The following is a 14,745-nucleotide window of genomic DNA, read 5'->3' as shown; positions in this document are numbered from 1 at the left end:
AAAAGTCAAAAAAAGCGCTCCTTCATCCCAAACAAACTTTATTTGAAACATTTTTTTATTAATTTCTTAGTTTTCGATAAAATCGCAAGTGCATGATAAATCGAACACCCTGTATAACTGGAAATAAATATAGTATATATAGTATAATGGTATAATGGTAGTATATAGTATAATAGTAATATAGTATTAATGGTAGTAGTAATGATAAAGTCATTCCCATGGCAGTGCACTTGGTGAAAGACATGAAATAGGTAAATAAACAACATAAGGACAATCAGACACGACAGTGAAGTAATTTTGCCGTAGAAATTTCCAATTTTCTGGATATTCTGATGAATGATCGTCGTAGTTCGTCTTAATTATCGTGATCGAAATTGGTCACTGTATGTCTAAAAATATTTCTTTCAATAGTTTGAATTTCAGATACTTTTAGTTGCTAAAAAAAGTTCCTTTCTCCGATTTGTACTTTCTCTCCTTGAATTTTTCGGTAGTGCGAGGTCTTCCTAGTTCTATATGAGCCACGCGGGAAGTACTTTGTTAACGTCGAATTTCAGTTTCTAGTTCTCTATTGTCCATTTTTCTGGCACGTCCAAACTTTCTTCCATCCGTCCACAGAATATCCTTTGCCATAGCTACTTCAAGGTTTTTTCGGTGTTGGAAATTTCCCTACGCCGATCTGAGCCTTGTTCACTGTTCTTTTCGGCTACTCGTACATTTTCCTAAATTATATCGCGCTCCTCTTTTACTGTTGAATTTTAGCTCTTAAATATTTTTCATCTTCACTTCCATTGCAGGACAAAACCTGTCCACATAATTTAATTGAAGACTATCATCTTGCAACCGAATTTTCCAGCTAGATAAAAACGAAGTAGGGCACAAATAGCTGCATTGCATTTAGTTCCGGCTTGGCCAAGTATGGTGCCCAGGGCGAAATTTTGATTCACCGCCCCCATACCCCCAAGAACAATCGCCGACCAGGAAAGTCCGTCATCCTGGGGTGGTGCTTGCAAGGAACTGAAATATTAAAGACAGAATACCGTTTCGTTGAGGCGTTGATAGTGTATTTTACCGATGTCGAAATTTTACTTTTCTTGTTTTATACAAATTGATTTCAAACTAAAAGAAGTGCTACACAACAGCGACATTATCCCAGCTCCAAATAGAGGTGGCAATTTGAATAAACTACACGAAATAAACGTCTTCGAGTAAAACTTCGTTCGTGGGGTATGTTGACTTACGCTTAAAGAAGAAAGACACAAACAGCACTCGGGGGGCAAATATAATACGACGGGACATATTAGGCATGTTTATTCTAAATTCTTTCCACTTTCGAAGACGAAAATCGTATGCACGAGACGGAAGAATGCAAACAGAAAAGTTTTCAGATTTGTTTTGCCCAGGAATTTAATAAAATACTTTCCAACAGGCACACGAAAAAGATAAAAGGGTTGATATATGTGTTGGATTTTATCTTTTACTTGGATTCGTCCTGGAAACTATGTATGTACCGTACATTACGAACATTTGTCATCCAGGAAAACTTTTTACCTTGAACTCGACTGCAGGGACGTAATTAGTGCGGCCGATACATGCGGAGGTATACATGCAATATTTGCGATAGCAGTAATTCAAATAACTCATCAAATTAGAGCTTATCTAACCGAGAATGGCAACAAAGAGGAAATTCGTGCCACAAGGTTTTCTAATGCATTATTACGTTTTCTTATCTGTGCAGTTCATCCAAAACGACATTTTTTCCCATTATTTGTGCCTCTTTACATACATTTACACTTAGGGGGATAGCGGGTGTGTGGTATCAACTAGAAAATGTTTCATAAAATCCGAGTACTGATTTTTTTTGGGGTTACTATATGTCGCTACCCCCATTGATTGTACTTTTAAGACTATTCCCCGAAGGCAAGAATTCAACAGTTTTTATCCAAAAGCGATATACAGCGAGGGACAAAAGTATTGGCGCACCAGAAGTTCCAATATAAAATGACTGATTCTGGTACATTAGCAAATAAAAAATTCAATGAAAACTAATTTATTTCATACCTCACATCTTAAGGTACTAATTGCTCCTAGATTTGACATTATATTATTTTTCTAACAAATGGTTACATTGCAAATATACAGGGTGAGTCGGGAGGATCGTGCCAAACTTCAGGAGCGTGTTGTACATGAAAAATAAATGTAAAAAAACTCAAATGTTGTTATCCGATTTTCGTTTGTTTGCAAGTTATAGCGTAAATAAAATTAAAACATAAAATTTTAAAAATTTATAAATTTCATAAGAAATCCCATAAATTTACCTTTGGATATCATAAGTAAATGTTCAAAAATATCGCCATTAACTTCTAAATATTTTCGGCTTCGTCTATGAAGAGCATTCGTTGGGCACCTGATTGTTTCATGTCTTTCTTTAATAGCAACTGCAGCATTTCTAATGCGTTGAATTAGTACATCTTGAGTGTCCATTTTTACTCTGTACGCTTCAGTTTTAAACCAACCCCACAAATAATAGTCTAGTGGTGTGAGGTCTGGAGATCTTGGAGGCCAACTAATAGGGCCACCACGACCAATCCAACGTCCAGGAAACGTTTCGTCTAAATGTTGCTTAACCTTTATGTTTTAATTTTATTTACGCTATAACTTGCAAACAAACGAAAATCGGATAACAACATTTGAGTTTTTTTACATTTATTTTTCATGTACAACACGCTCCTGAAGTTTGGCACGATCCTCCCGACTCACCCTGTATAAACTAAGCATGGAAATCCGTGGACAAAAGTATTGGCACACTTTGGTAATATAAATAATTAAATAGTTTTTCTGATTCACAAACAACTTGTTAACTATTTTTTTATATTTGCTATGAATTCTTTACGTGTAGGGACAAGCAAAGTTAAAAATATTTCCAGTTTGTTGGTACTTTTCTTAATAGTGGGACGCAAAGGTGAAGAAACGACTGTCAGTGAAAGAAAAATTATTGTAAACCTAGGAAGAGATGGTAAGTCTTACTCAAATATAGCAACTATAGTAAAGAGAAGCCGTTACACTGTTAGAAATATTTTAAAAAGGTCTGAAACTAGTAATGATGTTTTGAATAAATCCAGAAGTGACCGTCCGAAAAAGTTGTCTGCGCGGGAAGAAAGAAAAGTGGTCAACAAAATTAAATTTAGTCCTAGAACCAGTGCATCTGAAATTGCTTCCATTTTAAGAGTAGAGAATGGAAAAGATGTTAGCAGTAGAACAATCCGCAGGACCCTTCATCGTGCTGGATATAGAGCTAGAGTAGCCAGAAAGAAGCCCTATATTAGTAAAGCGAATAAGAAAAAAAGACTAAATTTTGCCAAAGAGTACATTGATCGGGACAACCAATTTTGGGACAACATATTATTTTCAGACGAGTCAAAATTCAACATCTTTCAGTCCGATGGTAAAGTGTGTGTATGGAGAAAGCCCAACACAGAACTTGAACAGCAAAATCTACATAAGACAGTCAAACATGGAGGTGGTAGTGTGTTGGTATGGGGATGTATGGCTTCGAGTGATGTTGGAAAACTTATCTTTATTGATATTGTGATGGATAAGACCGTGTATTTAAATATCCTTAAAAATAATTTAAAGCAGAGTGCTGAAAAACTTCGATTGGATCGCGGATTCTATTTCCAACAGGACAATGATCCAAAGCATACGGCTTATATCGTGAAACAATGGATCGCATTTAATGTTCCCCACACTTTAAATACCCCTCCACAGTCACCAGATCTCAATCCATTTGGGCATGTTTGGAATGAATTAGAAAAACGAATAAGGAAACATCATATTTCAAGCAAACTAGAGCTGAAAGAAATTTTACAAAGAGAATGGGAAGATCTAGAATTTTACTTAAAATTTGGTACAGTCGATGCCTAGAAGATTAGCTGAAGTAATAAGAAGAAAAGCTCTTCATACAAAGTATTAGTATTTAGTTAGTTAGATCTATTACCTAAGTGTGCCAATACTTTTGTCCCTCACTGTACGTGAAATTGTCTCGCGCACATCTCAGTCTTTGAAAATATTATTTTTTCAATGCATCTTGATTCATTTTCATCCCCCCGAATGACAGTCCACGTCTGATTTATAGAGCACTCACACAATGAGCGCAGTCAATTTCCAATTTTCCCTGGCGCACTTTATCGGATGATGAGGGAGAAGTTTTTGCTAGAGCTGAAGACCGTGCTTCAGGTCATGTTGAGATTTTGGTCCACCTAAATCTCCTCGCACTAAAAAAGAGGAACAAAATAGACTAACTTCCCCTGAATAGTGAGCGGATAGTTCTTAAGAGCTCAACTACTTGAGAACTATCGGGAGATGGAAATATTTCAAAACCTTTCCGTTTCACCTCACACGGGAATCTGGCACACGGATGAGAAACTGCTGGCGCCCGGACTGATGCAATAACATGCTATTCCATAGAAGATTCTAGAAAGTGTTTTATGAAATCTTATTTTTATTTTATAACTGCACGTTCCGCCATTTGCCTGTTAAGCTTTCTCAAACCCGGAACTCAGGTCGTAGGTATTTAAGTGTCTTTGATAAATTTAAGCGACATTGACCCTAATTTTTAAGTTCCACGTGAGAATCGCTTGGCGTCATAAAAATTTGGTCAGTTTTCCATTTCTAGCTAGTCCTCTGTCATGTCACCTGGTTTGAATCAAGCCTCACGAATAATACATATTCTCGTTAAGAGACTCACACGCCATACACGAGAATAAAGATTTAAAATCAAATGGTTTCTACATATCTTCATTACTGAAAGAAAGATGATCCGCTTACAGTTGACTTGCGGCCCTTCAGGACTTCCTTTCTCCACATTTTCATTTTAGAGCATCTTATCTTAGTTCAATTATACTCTCGGTGATGCCCTAATCTTCTGCTAGTTTAATCACGTACGTTGAGGTATGCTAGGAATTTTCAATAGTTGCTCGGCACTAAAATATTTGTGATCTTGATCTATTTGTATAGTCCTGACCTGGAATGTTCCTGGGAAACTTCCTTTAAATTTGAGAAACCAATCATGAATTTTGCACCATCAGATTTTATTCTTACATTGTTTGACTTTCAAGTTGTCCGGGCCTCTATGGAGGTGTCAGTTATGAAAGAATTCCAAGCACGCTGGTTTGTGTCGAATCAGAGCGTCCACGAGGAGATCTCGAGTACAGCTGATCAAATCTAGGAAGAGATTTGGGATTTTTTGTGATTGGCACGAAGGTCCAAGAGAGTACGCATTTGGACGGAACCTTATGACTCAATACCTACTTCGTTACCACCGACACCACTCCGGTCCCTTCTATGGCCCTTTTGGCAGTCACCGACACTTTTGGCGTAATTTTTAAATATGCGTTTCCATTAGAAGAAATGGAACGAACATTTTTTACGTTGGAACAATGAAACAGTCGATTTTGCAATGCAAAAAGGGTGCGAACCAAAGACATTAACCAACCAAACCAGAAACCAAAAAGTGATTTATCTTGTTACGTTGTTACGTAGTACGGTCTAATTAGTTTTTAAATGAAACCAACGGTGTCGACTGCAGGTGTTAATCGGTATTGAAATGGGCTATTTGCAACACTGTTTTGAATTAATTAGCGATGAATCGCTTTTTGCATATATTTGCACTTCGGGGGGGCTTAATTAGAACTGGCGGTTCTTCGGTGCGCTTATTGAGTTCATTTGCTTAAAAATCTACAAACTTTTGCCCATAATTTAGTAGCGGTATCGAGGTATTAAATCAAGAATAACTTTAAACAGACCTGAAGTTAGTGTAGAAATTACATGTCCATGGGGTGTAATTTAACACGTGCGGTAAGGAGTTATACGTCAAAGTACTGGCAACTTATCCAAAAATATCATCGACGTGGAAACTACGAAATTAACCGTTGGTTCGGCATTATTTCATTGTTCCTGTGGAAATTATCCTGTTGATAAAGTTATTTAAACTTCGATGTTAAGACGTTAAGCGGCGAAAATCAAAGCCTAGATAACTTTACAAATAGAATTATGCCCTGCAGATAAAGTTGCCTGTACTCTGACCTATTATTCCCAAGAGCCAATAGGCTAGCATTGATAACTTTACCGGAATCATTTTCTTTAGAAACTTCGAACCCTCGGTGGTTGGTATTGCTTGAGATTTTCTACCCTCGTCCCGTCCAACCATTATCTTCCAGGCATTATACATAGAGCATCATCAAATGAATGTTTCACATAAATTCATTAAAAATTGAACGAAATGTTTTTCATGAAAACGTCGAAACACGTCAAATGCTGTTTTTAATTGAATTTTTTTTAAAGGAACAAGCATGTTTACATGATTACCTATGTAGTAGGTAAGTGTACCTTCAAATTTTTTGCTTATCTAATCCCATGTGTATCACGTTGTTTTTGAGTTTTCTGAGGAATCCTAAATACATTTCTTCTACCAAACTCACGTCTGAATTCACCAGTTATTCAAATACTTGAAATTAGACTGGCCTGCTAGGTCGCCTGACCTCACCCCTGTGAACTTTCTTATGGAGTTTTCTGAAACATACGGCGTATTTAAAAAAGCATCTCAATAACATAGAAGAGTCTAAAAAATAAAATTACTCAAGAAGCTCAATACCTCCTCAAATGAGAAGATAATTTCTCGTGAAATTTGATTTGCGGCCTGCCCACTGCCTGAGGTCAACGGGGCACAGTTCGGATATTTAGTACGTTAGATTGTAGTAAGTTGTATTGTTATTTTCTAACTGTTAATAGTTCTATTGTTATTTCTATTTTCATTTTTTGCAAAAGTTTCTATTCTTTAATTGTTAGCGGTAAGTGTTCTGTTTATTTTGTGAGAACTTAATGCTTTATTACATTGTAATTGCTCATGAAATGGGCGTCAAGTTTGCTGCTTAAAAGTTGGAGCACCGCGTGAACTAGCTGCAGTATATCGGTTAAGTCATTTTCGATGTAGTCCACCCATCCACTGCTTATTCCATAGTTAAAGCCTGCCATAAGCGCGCTGGTTGGTGGTACCAATCGTCGTGTCGGTAGAAATCGCGATGGCGGTTCAAGCACATACACGATATGTGTGGTGACCTACCTGAGACCATACTACAAAAACTAAGTTATTTAAAAAAACTGTAAATAACGCGCCATACTCCTCATTTGCATGTCGAATATTTTCCATCTTGCGATTGATCAGTTTCCCAGTGAAATTTTCCTCTTCGTTAGCAATCTTTTCATGAGATCGACTGGAGACTCGCGGTCAAACTCGAGAGGCTGTGCCTGACCACGACCAGAAGCGGCTCACACGATTTGGGACAATAATTTGTGTGTGAGTCGATTTGCTAATGTCCTGCCGCCATCGCAACCGCCACCGTCCCCGCTACCGCCACCGACACAGCGCCGGTGTAAGTCGGCTTCAAATTAACTTTCACTGCGTATTCTTGATCCTACACTCCCTTAACTTTGTCGCATGAGTTTATGGTCTTCTAGAAACTTCTAGACCGTTTCGAGTTGATCTCGAATGCTCCAGACGCTTTTAGAACGCTACCAACTGATATTCTTTGATTTTGAATGCTTTGGATATTCTGTATACTTATGAAAGCAATTAACTGAGTAATTTTCTAGATGTTGTGGGATATTCCCGGTATGTGCCGCGTTTCGAGCATAAGAGGCGCTTCTAGAATGTTTTAAGCTGTTCTAGATTGTTTGAGAAGCTTCTAGAATCAGTCTACGAAATTTGTGGTGTAGAATATACAGTCAGGAGGATAGCTGTTACAGAGCGGTTCTTCTCACGAAAAAAAAAACACAAACAATCACTGATGTAGTTTTAGAGAAGACTGGAAGGTTATTTGGCATCTACATATCTCATCTACTCCTAGATGGCCACACGTTCACCAGCAAAAATTCTGTATAACGATTGTTTTCTTCACTAATACTCCACGATTTTGCACTTACTTTTAAGTTCTTTTAACTTCCTCCAGTTGGCGAACTCCCGGTCAGCGAAAAAGTATGGCGGTTGTGGATTGGAATTATTTATTATCACAAAACACAGCTTACCAATAACCATGGCTTCCTAGTTAATCACAGTTTATCAGCGAATTAACACAATTCACTATTTATTAAATTCGCAATCAGCCAAACACTCATCACAAAAAAAGTATTTTATTTCCTCAATCGTTGGGAATGTCTTTCCAATTTTTGGATACGAGTATGAACTCTCGTCAAAATTGAAAACCTGGCTCTTATAATAATCTCGTTATTAGCACGGACTCTTTTTCCATGTAATCTAAACTTTTCAGCCATCGAAAAAGAAAATAATCAATGGGATTTAAGTTTGGCGACATGTCTGGCCAAGCAACTGTGCGTGATTTTCAGACGCTACATTTATGCATTAATTTTAAAAAAATTTTAAGGTTTTATTACGATCATTATTAAAGACCTCGGGAAGAGGCACATCTCCGACACACCCTGTATACTAAAACTCATCTACTCCCGTTAAATAATAGTGCAATTCAGGTCTGATTTAATGGCCGGCTAATGGCTTTATCGAGCGTCAAATAGATAAACATTTTGATACCAAACCGTCGGAACAGTAACGTAGGGTCAACCAAACAAGGGTGCGGAGGGTCTCCTTATCTGAATACTCAAGGCAGTGGCGCACCTTAGAAAACCAGCCCGGCTTGGATTCCTCAAGCCCCATTTCGCTGCAGTTCAACTGTAATTTCTCTATGTATAGACGTTTTCTTATACTCTTGAAAGAAACGAGAAAGGTGTTTCAAAAAGTGCCCACGGCACTGCTTTCGTGATCACGACTCAGCACCAGGTTTCTTCCCCTTTTTGATTTATGAACGTGCCGCCCAGTTTAATTTATGTTCTTGCGTAGACAATCTATTGTGCCAAACGATTAATGCGTACCACTATCACTTTTATGGGGTTGTGTGAAATATGGGTGGATTTTTCGAATCGTGCCTCTATTAATTATTATTACGGAAATTGAGTGATCAAGCAGGGATTCACTTTGCACCCCCCTCGAACGCCAGTGCAAATTTATGCGACAAGTAATCGGACTCATTTTTTTCCTATAGAGCAAAAATAATCGGGCTTATATGGACACGCACAATATTCATTTAATCCTGACTGATAACCATCGACGTTGGAAATATTACTTTTATACCTATGTAATCGCTCTACAATTTGTATGCCTATTTACTGCCATGACGTTATTTGCATGTCTGTTAATGGCAACAAAAGAACTCGTATGGGTATTTTAAGTCAAGTTTGATTAATTTAGATCTGATTCAATGTCATGATTAATATTTGTGACAGGTTAATAAGAGACAAGAATAAAATACCGAATTAATGGCTGTATTACAACTAATAAGATTGTGAATTGGGTGAAAAAGGACCGTTTTTTTTTTCACCATGATGAATAGCGTGAATATTACAGTTGACAAATGTTAGTGCTAATAGCCGACCTACTTACGCCAACGAATATTTTTTCAGCCCCGTTTCTATTCTATTATATGTGTGCCATTCATAAGCTGCCGGATCTTTGAGTTAGAGTTGAGGAAAACTTTCGATTTAGTTAAAAAAAAAAAATTAATTTTAAAAAATGCGCGCACTCTTGATGACGTGTACTGCTTTTAGAGTACACGTCATCAAGAGTGTTTGGCCGGAATGTATGATGTTTAATGAACGTACGTTTTAGGAGAAAAATGTCTTATTTAAAATTCAATGAATATATAGTTAAGGTTTAATAGTATATTGGATAACAAGGGTGGATAGGATGGCCATATCGCTCAAGGACGAAGTTGCGACGCCGAGGGCGGACTGTTCAATCGTCCGAGAGCAATATGGGCAATCCCCACAGTTAAAATGGTTCGCCTAGGTAGATAATAACTATCAGATAAGACTCACCAGAAAGATATCTGTAAATGGTACGTGTTTGACGAAAAGTTCGTGGAAACCGATCGTCTCGCTGAGGTTGATTCAAGACCCTCGCGACATAACCGAAAACAGTTAAAAATCAGGGCCCGACCTCACAGGAACAACGTTTATCGTTTCTGAGGTGGGGCCAGCAATTCTTTGATGGAACGGCTGCCGTTTCCAACATTCTCGAAAAAAGTTGAGGTTCTCACGGTCAAAAAATACGACATTTTCTTTCCCTGCTTCAGTAATGTATTTTAATAACGAAAAAAAGGTGGGCAGAGACGGCAACGCATTGGAATTCTTACAACAGATCATAACTATTAAAAACCGATAAAAATAGCTTTGCATGACTTCAATCTATCAAAAGGGAAAATCATTTTGTCTACTACGCCGCCATTCCATTATGTTAAAGCTAATACATAACTAAACCGAATCAGTTATTCACTCGCGTAAAAAATTGTTTTCGGATTATTTGAAAGTATAAAATTATTGATTTTACTACGAATCAATACACATTAAAAGTAAATACATTGAAACAAACAGCGAAACCTGAAATAAGACTAAACAGGTAAAACATTTATACTTTTATTCATAATTAAGAATCCGGAACCAAACATCTGCCTTGTAGATTTCTTCTGGGAATTGGGAGACTTATCAGTGAATATTGCTGGTATTAGTCGACTTGGAACGACCTTCAATACGGGAACCTGACAACAAACATTAATGATAAGTGTGATTAATTACGAATACAATAATGATGATTTTTTGCCCTCCTTTTGAGAAAAGAGTGCTATTGATATCGCCATTGATTTGATGCTAATTTTGATATACAGGGAAGTTATACTTCGTCAATAATTCTTTACGTGCGATTCGATTCAATCTCAATTTCTCACTCAACAATTTCAAGGGAAAATTATGCTACGGCACACGGACTCCATCATCAACTACTGAAACTGGATTTACTTGCCTAGATGTAATTGAAATACATATGTTTTGCACGTCTGAGACGGATAGTAATTTTTTTCTTTTATTTGTTTAATATAACGCCTCGTATACAAGTAGGGGGAACGCTGGAATGGCCCACCGTTCTCCATTCAAATTAGCCGAGAATAGTGTACTGAAGCACTAAGGACTCGGATAAAAAAGCCTTTGCCAAGGTTTCGGTGGGAAATCTGTCTTCATGACGAAACCAGTATTTGAAAGCACACGAGTCATTCTGACAATTCCTCATCGGAATAGGAATTAGGTTAATTTGAGGTAAGCGATTGGTGTTTAATCATTTCTCCCAATTTAACTCTCCTCCATGAAAACTTACTCAGACACAACCACAAAGCGGAAAAACAGTCACATCTAAAATTCCTTGGGCGTAAGATCTGAATTAAAAAAAAAATAGACATCAAGAACTAAAATTATATTAAAAATAGAGATTTTCATAGATCAAATATATGCCAGCGAGCTTTGGATAACGGTTACAGGATTGTCAGAATGTCATGAAATTTTCACACTTATCGCTTGAAGGTTGGTATTACATATTCAGAAATCTTATTGGTGTATCAACGATGTTGTCAGATATGTGTCCGGCCGAAGATTTATTGAGTTTTGTGCTATAATATCACGGCCCTCAGGAACGTACCACAATTCCAAAGAAATGGAAAATTTTATAATCGCATTTAGGGGTGCTCCTGAGTTTCCAGTAGCATTAGTTTTATCTTAAAATCAAGGTCTGTAGTGGCATACAGATCCTCTAGACAGACCTCCGTATTTTCATGTTGAAAAACATAAAGTAGTGAATAAGTCTCGATTAAAACAGAGTGTGCAGACTGAAAAACTCAGGAAATTTTTGTATCCTAAATGCACAGGAAAAAGTTTTAAATATTCAAGTTCCAAGTAATTTCCTAAGCAAATATCAAATAACTTCGTTTAAATTGAGAATATTGGACGCATCGAAAGAGTTAGAACTTCTATTTATTTTAAGTATTTTGACTTAAGTGCTCTATACGAGCATCGACCCAACACGAGAATGCTGCATTGTCAAGTCAATAAAAAAGTACTTGATGCAAGTTGAGGTTTTATTTCAATACCATATTCATTTAATATAAATGTAGGGCAATATTCGACGAAGAAATTGACCTTTTCAGTTCAAGAGAATGTATCATCTGGCGAATACATGAGTCTAAGAATACTCGATATAATCCATTAAAATTTTATTTAAGCTTTTACTTTTTATTGTGTACTCGATACCCGTTTGAGTTTCTCCTTTTAATTTTCTTTTGTGACGCCCCTGGTTTCTGATAAGACTATAAAATTTGTTTTCGAATGCCATCGTGATATGTGTGGCAATTTTCTACTACAAGGAGGTCGTCCTAAGTATAGCGTAACAAAGAACCAAATATATATGTATATATATATATATATATATATGTATATTTGGTTATATATATATATGGTATATATATATATATATATATGTATATATATATATATATATATATTTAATTTATGTAATCCAGGAAACATGGCGTCATGAGTGGTTTGTTTCAATTTTTATCTTTTTTAAATACGCTACTGTTTTTTGATGTTTACACCTTTATCAATTTCCGGTATTCCGAGATATTTTAGATATTTTCTACGTTTAGATTTCAAGTAGAGAAGTGGGGCACAAAAACGTCAGATTTTTTTTCGGTTGTAAAGCCAGAATATCAAATACTAAAAATGTTTTTCACTGGCCATTAGTAAATAAAAGCTTTATTAAAAGCTTAGAAATGGCTTTAAACATTGCAGAAAAAAAATTACAAAATGTTTGACGGAATGAAAAAAAATTTAGTTCTTTAAAAATTATTATAATATACAGGGTTCGCCATTAATCCGGCCTTGGTTCCTAGTGTCTTTGCATAAATATCAATGAAATATTTAGTACAGTACTCATTTATATTGCAAAGCTGCATGATTTAATAATATTTTTGTTTATACAGAGTGTTCCGTTTTCGCTGGGCAGCATGAAGTTATAATTTTTTAAATAGCAACCCATAATTTTTTTTATGCCATTTGATGAAACCTTAATTTGGAAGGAAAATACATTAAACATTTTTTAAATTGGTTGCGGCGTATTTCGATAACTTCAAGGTTTCTGAGACATTGGATCGATGGCAGACTTATCAGCGACCCTGCATACTCCCTTAAAATAATTAATTTTTTGATTTACCCGGTTTTCCCGTTGATCGTCATCACCCTTGATGACAATCTCGATGTTTCCGAGATTTTTGATACCGTCACTCATGTAATATTCACAAATTTTAACTAATATTTTAAAACGGCCACTTCCGTTCGGTCTCCATTTTAACTCCCTCACAATTAGAAATTCAGGACCTCCGTTTCAAGGTTTTAGGGAATCAATGCCCCTTAAACAATAAAGCCTCTTTCACTCAAAGGGATTCGCTCTGTAAGAAATTCGCATTAAAAGCTCCATATTAAGAGCCTCCGAACGCTCTCAATAGCTTTGTACCAGTGAGTAAATACTTTATCGCTTTTGCAGCTTTGAACCGTCTAGATAAAGTGAAAAGTCCCTATGTTGCCGGATAATTGGTTATTTCTTCTATTATCATAATATCTTTTTAATTTTCTTTAATAAGTTTCCGTTTGTTGTTTCTTTAGTGGTATTTAGTGTAATTGAGTTCATAGTTAATATTGGGTATTTCTGTTCCAGGTAATTGACGCAAACTGTTAAGTCGTGCCCGATAGTGGTAAGTTCTTGAGAGTGGAGCGGTGGAGCAATCGGGCATAAAGTTTAACATTATAAGACAGAGACATGACATTAGATCGTTAGCCGAAGATTCGTGTTCGAGCTGCACTTCCTGCAATTACGCCAAAACGGATAGAGCGCTTTTTCGAGGAGGTCGCAAATTGCGGACATTACGTTGCAACAATTAAACGATTACAATGGTGCACTGGAAGAGACGGTTTGTTCCATTTAAAGACTCAGTACTTTATTTAAGCATCGTTCATGTAACTTAATTTAACGTACTTGGGCCCTATTAGGGCAAAAAAACTGTAATTTCTTGAGTATTTAAATGATGCTGATTGAATCAGTAATTTTATTATTTTCCCCCATCCTCCATCCTTTTGAAATCGAGTTTTCCAAATGGTCAGGTCTCTTCCTTACTATCTTCATTTCGTTTAAGAAGTCTCTTACGCCTTTAATATCACGAATAGACACGACATCATTTACACTCGATTAAAAATTTACCCGATCATTCGCAATCGTGTCGGGTAGGTAATGACACCAGTTTCCTTCATGTGAAGCGACACGAAGTTTTAGTCATCGAATGATTCAGACTCTAAAAGGTACAAAATGGATACTTGATGTCGCGATTGTGAGGCTGAACTTTGTTGAGAAAAAGCCATTTGATGATGAACACGTTGATAGCTTCAAAAAATATTTCGAAGGCGTATACTGGGGAGTATTCTACTCTATAGGAGAAAAAGTCAATTAAATCACATTCGGGGGTAAAATTATGTATGTTCTACTGTGATCAAAAAATTAGGTGAATGTTTCATTTAAACTCGAGGATAGCAGATTCGTGAAATTATTTCTTTGTAAGTTGGTAGCACTCTTCGTGCCATCTATGCAAAATTTCATATGAATGTGTTCAATTGACGCTGAGCTACGCGTATTTTTGTAAATACACTCACTTTCACATGAAATGCACCACCCAGTAATACTAACAACTAAGTCTTGTAACTTTGGCAATATAATGCTTCATAATGGAGATATCAAACGATCAGACTTTCAGTAAA

The 14,745-nt window shown here is 36.5% G+C and overlaps 1 protein-coding gene and 1 long non-coding RNA gene across 6 annotated transcripts in view; both read left to right on the top strand.

The window, feature by feature from the left end:
* Positions 1 to 14,036, top strand: part of LOC136348655 (uncharacterized) — a 33,628-nt gene extending 19,592 nt beyond the window's left edge. For both annotated transcript variants that reach the window (XR_010733700.1, XR_010733699.1), the window contains exon 3: positions 13,655 to 14,036. This is a non-coding gene — a long non-coding RNA (uncharacterized lncRNA). The remainder of the gene's footprint in view (positions 1 to 13,654) is intronic.
* Positions 1 to 14,745, top strand: part of Rbp6 (RNA-binding protein 6) — a 513,430-nt gene that overhangs the window by 62,683 nt on the left and 436,002 nt on the right. The window lies entirely within an intron of this gene.

This window comes from Euwallacea fornicatus, chromosome 34 (assembly GCF_040115645.1).
Source record: "Euwallacea fornicatus isolate EFF26 chromosome 34, ASM4011564v1, whole genome shotgun sequence".
In the NCBI taxonomy this organism is placed as follows: domain Eukaryota; kingdom Metazoa; phylum Arthropoda; class Insecta; order Coleoptera; family Curculionidae; genus Euwallacea; species Euwallacea fornicatus.
This window is presented reverse-complemented; position numbering and strand designations above follow the sequence as displayed.